General features: G+C 35.4%; 1 pseudogene; it reads left to right on the top strand.

Annotated features, from left to right (window-relative positions):
- The first annotated feature begins 5456 nt into the window (after nt 1–5456).
- On the top strand, nt 5457–6808 carry LOC148691401 (uncharacterized; annotated as a pseudogene).
- Nucleotides 6809–8707: the final 1899 nt, after the last annotated feature.

Raw genomic sequence — 8707 nt, 5'->3', positions numbered from 1 at the left:
TGTCAATGAAGAACAAAAACTGGATTTTCAAACAGACGAAAGTATTGATTTTTCCGACTGGAACATTCCAAAAGTTTCAACCCAAAATATTTACAAGAAAAAATGGTTTTTGACCTCTTTTAAATCCGAACATCACGTCAAAACAGTTGAGAAGGCTTATGCTCTTAGCAAAGAGCATGAGACTTGTCAATTATTTTCTCCAGAACAAATCAAAGCGCATCGCAAAAACGGTCATAATTATCTTCACATTGGTTTAGTTCAAATCGCGGTTAAACCTTTAACACGAAAAGGTCTTAATACGTCTATTCTTTTATGTCTTCGTGACGCCCGATTTACTGATTTTAACGATAGTATTCTTGGAATGATTGAATCAAGTCTTTATAACGGACCTATCCATTTTGATTGTTTTCCCAATCTCACAATAAGTCTTTCAGATCCACATGTTTTAAAAGCTCTTACTCTTAATATCAAAACCTCCGGGTACCAAGTCCTGGAAGGAACACAACCTTTGGCACTTATTTTTAGAATTTATTACAAAGTCACTGGCACAAACATGAATTTTCAAGCTTTGAACAAAAGTCCTCGCGACCACACTCTTTTAATCCAAACAACCCAAGAAAGCGCAAACATAAGAGTACCAAGAACCATTAGGTGGTCAGACATCAGTCTCCCCTCAGATTGGTGTTTAATTAATGAAAGTAAGCCGGTTTCCGTCCAAAACAGTCTTGTTAATCTCGACAACATTGAACAATATTTTGATGGCACAGTTAAAATCAATTTTGATCGTCCAGCAAGAAAATCTTGTGAATCAGTTTTGTCACACAAATCTTTTACTCCTAGCAGACAGTCTTTTTCTGGATCCACGTCAACCGATAGACTGGGTCGAGATCAAGATTTGATCAAATCTTTAGTAAACAAAAAGTTAAAAGAGCAGGAAGCTGCACAACAAGATCTAGTCAATGATTTACTCAAATTAAAGTCTGTCGACACTTCTTCACAAGTTGCACATCCTGTTTATCATCCTCCAAACCAAGAAGAACCTACTTCTCCAACTCCTTCTGATTTTGAAACAACATCGGTGAATCACCAATTACTTGTTTTAAACAAACCACATAAAATCCGATGGAGGAAGCTTAAAGCAAACATCGCTTCTGAGGAAAATATTCCCAGAAGAAATATTTTTAGAAAAAAGTATTGTGATGAAGAAAAGCTAGCCATATATGCCGAATGGAAAGCTTTTGTAGAACAATACCAATTTGAAATATCTTTCTTTGATTTCATTGAAAAACATTATGAAACCAAAAATAAAGTTACGGTTGTTACCAAAGAAAATTGGGTTAAGGAAGACAAAACTTTGATTTCTTCTAGTCATCCTCCCAAAGAAACTATTTTGATTTCCACTGGTAATACCAACATTCCCGCAACTCCTTTCAAAATTCCAAAAGAAGATTCTGGTTTTAAATCTGTCATTGAACAGAATAATTTTACAAACCAAAGTCTTCATACTATTGGAAAACAGTTAGACAAAATTGAAACCAAAATCGACAAATTGTCTCAACCAAAATCTTCTCAAAAAGAAAAACCTTTGGTAAATTTTACTGATACTGCTTCAAGTTCCACTGCTTTAAAATCCATGACTACTTTATAAAAAATTGATCATATGCTCACTGAGCTCAAAAAAGAGAAAGTTGTTAGTGTTTTGCAAAACAATGATGTTTATGTCGAAGAAGAAAACACATCTGATCCAGATTCTTCTCAGGACACGGAAACTAGTTCTGCTATTCAAAATATTGAAAATGCTTTTCACAACATTGATCTTCAACCAACTCTTGATTTAAAACGTATTCGTACTCATCCGGTCAACCCTACTTCTCTCACAAAAAACTGGTATCCCAGGCCAACTCCTCCTGGCCTTCAATTTAAAGAACGAAATATTCAAAATCAATTTTCAGTTTCGGCCGACAAACTTTATGAGTGGAACATAGATGGCTTATCCGAACAAGAACTTTTGAACAAACTTCAACACATGTCCATGGTTGCTAATAGCTACATTTCAAATCACAATTTTACACAAACACAAATCGTTGATCTTCTCGTCACTGGTTTCACTGGAATGCTTCATTCTTGGTGGGAGAAGCACTTAACTTCTCAGTCCAGAGATAAAATACGCTTTGCGGTCAAAAAAGATAAGGAAGGATTTCCCATTTTTGACGAAATGATAGGACAGGGAATACCCGACGGAGTAAATACTTTACTTTATACGATTATAGAACACTTTATAGGAACACCCAGCAACGTTACTACGCGTATTCATGACCAACTGAGTAATTTAAGGTGTCCAACCTTAAGTGATTTCAGATGGTATAAAGATGTTTTCATATCCAGAGTTATGCTTCAGGAAGATAGTAATCAACCTTTTTGGAAAGAAAATTTTATCAATGGTTTACCAAATCTTTTTGCTCACAAAATTCGAAATGTTTTAGTAAATGAAGAAGGTGTCATACCTTATCATACCCTTACTTATGGTAACATAGTTAATGTTATTCAAAAGGAAGGATTGAAAATGTTTATCGACATGAAGATTTCAAAACAAGTTCATAAAGATAAATCTATTGCTAAATACGAACTTGGAACATTTTGTGAACAATATAGTTTACCTCCAATCGCTCCTTCGAGTAAAAAGAAAAAAGCCCAACAAACCAGCAAGTTTTCTAAACATCAACCCAGATTTTATAAAAACAAAAGATCTTCCAACAAACCTTTTCAAACAAATAAATTTTATGAAAAACCATCTTCAAACAAAAAACCTTTTCGAAAGTCTAAAAAGGATTTTCAAAATAAAAAGGGAAAGTGTTACAAGTGTGGTAAATTTGGTCATTATGCAAATGAATGCAAGGTTAAAAAGGTTATTAACCTACTAAAAATCTCTGAAGAAGAGAAAGTTCAACTTATCTAGGCTTTAGAAATTAGAAACACCGACTCTAGTCAATCTGATAAAAACCCCGATTTTTCCGTCTCCGACTCTAGCAGTTCTAGCGACGTCTCCTCGCCAAACATTAAGTTTGGGTGCACGGACACTTGTTGTAATAAAATTTCAGTGCTTAATAAGCAAGAAGAACAAGAAGAGTTTTTAATGGAATTAATTAGTAAAGTCGATGACCCTGATTTAAAATCTTTTTATTTGAAAAAACTCAAAAATTTGATTTCTTCTCATGAACCTGGCACTAGTCAAACTTCTTCTCAAAAGATTTCTCTCAGTACCACTTTGGAACGTTTTAATAAACCCAAAAAGGAGATCACCCTCAAAGATCTGCAAAAAGAAGTTAATCAAATCAAATCGGAAATTAAGTTTTTAAAATCCGAAAATACCGAAATTCGTTCACAACTCAGTAGAGTACGTACGCAAGAACTCGTCCAAGAACAAAATGGTTCTTCTTCAAATTCCGATTTCGACGCTCACTCAGCTAAATCTTCTTCTTCAAAAGAACTTGTTTTAAGTCTTTTAGACAAAATAAGAATTCGAAAATGGTATTCTAAAGTTACGATAGTAATCGAAGATTTTCATTTAGAAACCATCGCTTTAATTGATTCAGGTGCAGATCTAAATTGCATTCAAGAAGGATTAATACCTACTAAATATTTTCACAAGTCTACGGAAACACTTAGTGCAGCAAACCAATCCCCGATGAAGTTAAAATACGAAATTCCCAAAGCTCACGTTTGTCAACAAAATATTTGTTTTAAAACTCCATTTGTTTTGATCAAGAATATTTCTGATCGAGTCATTTTGGGACTCCCTTTCATTGCATTAATTTATCCTTTCAAGGTTCATCATAACTGTATTTCTACCAAGGTTTTTGGCCAAAAAATTACTTTTGAATTTTGCATGGAAACAGATCTTAAAAAGTTAAAACAACTTCAAAAAGATAGTGTTTCAAAAACTCTCAACCAGATTACTGCAAAATCCCAACAAATTGCTTTTTTACAAGAAGAAATTCTTCACAAAAGAATTGAAAAACAATTAACAAACAAATCTTTATTAGATTCTATTCGACAGTTTTCTGATAAGCTTACTAAAGAAATTTGTTCCGATCTTCCAAATGCTTTTTGGCACAGAAAACAACATATTGTAGTTTATGTTAAAGATTTTATTGAGTCAAAAATCCCCACAAAAGCACGACCGATTCAAATGAATCAAGAAGTTTTAGAGTTTTGTAAAACTGAAATTAATCAACTTTTAGAAAAAAGAATTATCCGTAAAAGCAAATCTCCATGGTCTTGCCCTGCTTTTTATGTCCAGAAAAACGCAGAATTAGAACGCGGCGCTCCACGACTGGTTATCAACTACAAACCATTGAATGATGTTTTAGAATGGATCCGATATCCAATTCCTAACAAAAGAGATTTGATAAAGAGACTTTCTCAGGCCACTGTTTTTTCTAAATTTGATATGAAATCAGGCTTTTGGCAAATTCAAATTCATGAATCTGATAAATACAAAACTGCTTTTGTAACTCCTTTCGGACATTATGAGTGGAATGTAATGCATTTCGGCTTGAAAAATGCACCAAGTGAATTTCAAAATATCATGAATGAAATTTTTAATCAATACAGCCATTTTTCGATTGTTTATATTGATGATGTATTAATTTTCTCAAAATCAATAGATGAGCATTGGAAGCATTTGCATGCATTTGTTAGGATCATTAGGTCCAATGGGTTAGTTGTTTCGGCATCTAAGATTAAGTTATTTCAAACCAAAGTTAGATTTTTAGGTTACCATATTTACAGGTCTACCATCCAACCAATTGATCGAGTCATCCAGTTTGCTGATAAATTTCCAGATCAAATTATTGATAAAACCCAGCTTCAAAGATTCTTTGGATCTCTCAATTATGTTTCAGAATTTTATCCTCATTTTCGTCAACAATGTAAACCTTTGTTTGATCGTCTCAAGGAGAATCCTCCATCATGGTCTCAAAATCATACTTCCATTGTTAAACAGATAAAAAATCATGTCAAGACTTTGCCTTGCCTTGGCATTCCAACTCCCGACTCTCTCAAAATAGTCGAAACCGACGCATCCGATATCGGTTATAGAGGTATCCTCAAACAGAAAACTTCTTCCGAATCTCCTGAACAAATTGTTCGTTTCCATTCAGGAATTTGGAATCCAGCTCAAAGCAACTATAGTACTATTAAAAAGGAGATTTTATCAATTGTATTATGCATTAGCAAATTCCAAGATGATTTATTAAATCAAAAATTTTTAGTTCGTGTTGATTGCAAATCTGCAAAACATGTTTTACAAAAAGATGTTCAAAACATTGCATCAAAATAAATTTTTGCACGCTGGCAAGTCATATTAAGTATTTTTGATTTTGAAATTGAATACATTAAAGGCAGCCAAAATTGCATACCAGATTTTCTAACCAGAGAATTTTTGCAGGGGAAGAATGGGTACTAATCCTACTCAGCAACGAAGGCTCCCAGCCACCCTTACCCAAACCCCAGCACCAGTAAAACAAGAGTCTATTCCCGACTCTTCATCGGCCCTCGCCATTACAAACAGATTCACTCCCTTAGGATCAACAGTAGGAAATATCCGACCAAATTACCAAACGGCCTTAGCCACCCCATATGATCCCTACTCTTCAGTCCGTTCTCCAGCACCTTCACAACCTAAAACACCTAGTTATGCTAAAACATCTCCATATGTCCAAAATCCCAATTCAGAAAAGCTTTTTAGCATCCCTCTTCACATTGACAAAAACCAACCCCCAGAGCGCATTGCCAAATTACTCCTTCCACCAAATTTTCATTTCTTACCAACTGAATCCTATAAAAGCCTAAAATATTATCAGGCTATCCTTTCAGAAACAGAAAGCATTGCTATTAAGCCAATTTACAGTACCACTCACCAAAACAAAATATTGTATCATTCACTCCATATTGGAAAATTCCTTACCGAACTCGAATGGGGAATTCCCTTTTATCACACAAAACCCATTCATACTCAGATGTTCTCATCCCAAACAATCATTACAATTACTATGATTATATCCAAGCATGGACCAACATTTTTCTCCACCAGACAGAAGACTTTAGTCATTCATGGTTCATAACTTTTGATAAGAATTTCAGATTGCGGTTCCCTGCATGGTTTCCAGATTGGTGGGCTTCCCATGGCCCAAGCTCTTCTATCATTCCAGATGACCTTCGTCATGTACTCACAAACAACTTCCAGCCCAGTTTTGACAGAAATCGTTTCGACAACAGAGTTACTATTTTTTCACTGCTCATGGCCAAGTACAAGATCCCATGGATTCTCAAATGGAACTTTGAAGTGGACACTGGTGGTATTTACAGAACCCGATGGGTAAAATGGTGGGATAAATTCAACCACCAAAAAATTATTGATCTTGTAAAAGTGGAATTTCCCCTGGCATCTTCTCAGGCACTGCCAATCAAAGTTTCAACTTCGTCCTCACAAGCTTTGCCAGTTCATCAGCAATTTCCTGAGTTGCTAAAAACCCAGGAGTCGATTCAATCCCTATCAGACATTAGTCCGTCATCTTCCCTCAAAGGAAAACCTTCTAAGTCCTCCAGCTCAAAGAAAAAGGAGAATTCAGATAAGTCATCGCAGCTTCTGGACTTGGCTCAACAGCTCATGGCTGAAGCAGCAAGGTTACAGAAAAAGAAAGGTTCCGACTCGGACTCTGACGCTTCTGATGCAGGGTTTCAGCCTCCCGCCAATTGGGCTGATCAAGTGGACCTTCAAGATGCTCAAGATCCGTTTGATTATTGAACTGCATTTTTGCCCATGTGATTGTGTCAGCCCAACAACATCATCAGCAGTAGCTGCTATCATCTCTTCCGCAAAAGACAAGGCATTATTCTTCAATAGTGAAAAACAAAAAGGTCACTATTCACAATAGTGAAAAACAAAAAAGTCACTATTCATTTAACTTTTGTAAAAGAATCAAAGCATCTTCACTATTCATTCAGCTTTTGTAAAAGTAACAACGTGACTCCACAGTAGAGGATCATTAGTCAGCCAGCTTTGCCAGCTTTCTTCTCTTGCCAGCGGGATTCCCGGATCAAAAGGGCATTCTTCAATCATTCTCCTCCCTCTATAAAAGAGAAATTCATCTTCAGAAGAAGGATATGAGTTTTTAACTCAAGTTTTCCAGTTCAAGAATACATCTCTCTGAGATTATATTCCAAACACTTGTAATACATATATTATTCAGGATGCCTACGAGTTCCATCGTGTTTATTTGTTTCATCTGCCATTAGGCAATACCTGTTTGTAATCTGCATTGCAGTAAGTTTTCAATAAAACTTATTTTCCAAATATATTTGCATCATTACGTTTAATTCATTATTTTGATATGCTACTCTGTTTTTATATGTTTTATTTCCGCACTTTAAATTCTATGGACGGCTATGCCGCCTGCTGCTATTTTATGTTTTACTTCCGCACTTTATATTCTATGGCCGGCTTTGCCGCCTGTTGTTAGTTCCGCCCCATTTGGTATCAGACGAAAGTATACTAATGTGGTGCGGTCCTCATTCCTAAATTATTTTTCTTTCCCCTGAAGCCCAAACTGCACCCCATCCGCCAATTGTTTTTTCTTTCTCGTGAAGACCGCACCACACCCCATTCCCCAATTATTTTCAGCTTCTCCATCTGTTTTCTTCATCTTCTTCTTCTTCCCTTCTGATTTTTCTTCTCCTTTGATATTGGTCACTGTCCACAAAGACAGAGAAGCAGAGAAAAAGGTGGAAAGGAGACAAGATAAGGGTATTTTGGGTAGAAAAAAAGGATTCCGGATAGGGGCATTCTCACGGAATTCAAATCCCATCTATTGTTCGGGAGATTGGTTTCGGGTATATTAGGAGTCTGATTCCCCGTATTAGATGGGTCCCACATGCATTTCATTCCCTCAAGTGTTGGTAAACACTTGAATAACCGGGGAGGAGTGCAATTCCGATTCCTCTTGTCCCACTCCCCTTAAACGCGCCAATAAAGTTCTAGAATCACTCATTGGAACTCTATAAGTATGATTCACTAGAGGGAAATTTTATTTGAACCCGTATAACCTCTTTCTACACTCAACTTAAACTTTAATTTAAATTGTCTTTTTTACTCTATTGCATAATTACCATCAAGTACAAAATAAATTAAATATAAAACTAAAACTTATCAATAAACCCACACCCTATAATTAAACCATACCATCACCCCTTGTTTCATCCAAATAATCCATGTAATGGTTTCATCTAGCCTTCTAGTGCATGGTTTTTTCGTTTGATTAAAACCATCTCCAAAGGAGGTGTCAAATCCTAGGTGGAATGTCATATAATCAAATTTGAAGGTAGGAGTAAGCTCCAACCGATATGTCAATCCTATGTGGATTGACATATGAATTTTCATATGTTAAATTTGACATATGAGCAAATGTGATGTCAAATAATTTTTTAATTATTTTATTGTGTGGGTCTCATTAATGCACCAATTATAGATCTTGAAAATTTAATTTAATCGATTTATTTTTAAAAATGAGTTCTACAGATATCATTTATAACAAAAAAACACATCGGTTGGAAAAAGAGAGAATCTGGCATTGCCACGTCAGTCACCAAATTAGCATTTGACATTTATCTTTTGACATCTCCATTGGAGATGTTCTAAGTCATTGTA

Source organism: Pyrus communis, chromosome 14, assembly GCF_041283825.1.
Source record: "Pyrus communis isolate YQ-2024b chromosome 14, ASM4128382v1, whole genome shotgun sequence".
Classification (NCBI taxonomy): domain Eukaryota; kingdom Viridiplantae; phylum Streptophyta; class Magnoliopsida; order Rosales; family Rosaceae; genus Pyrus; species Pyrus communis.
This window is presented reverse-complemented; position numbering and strand designations above follow the sequence as displayed.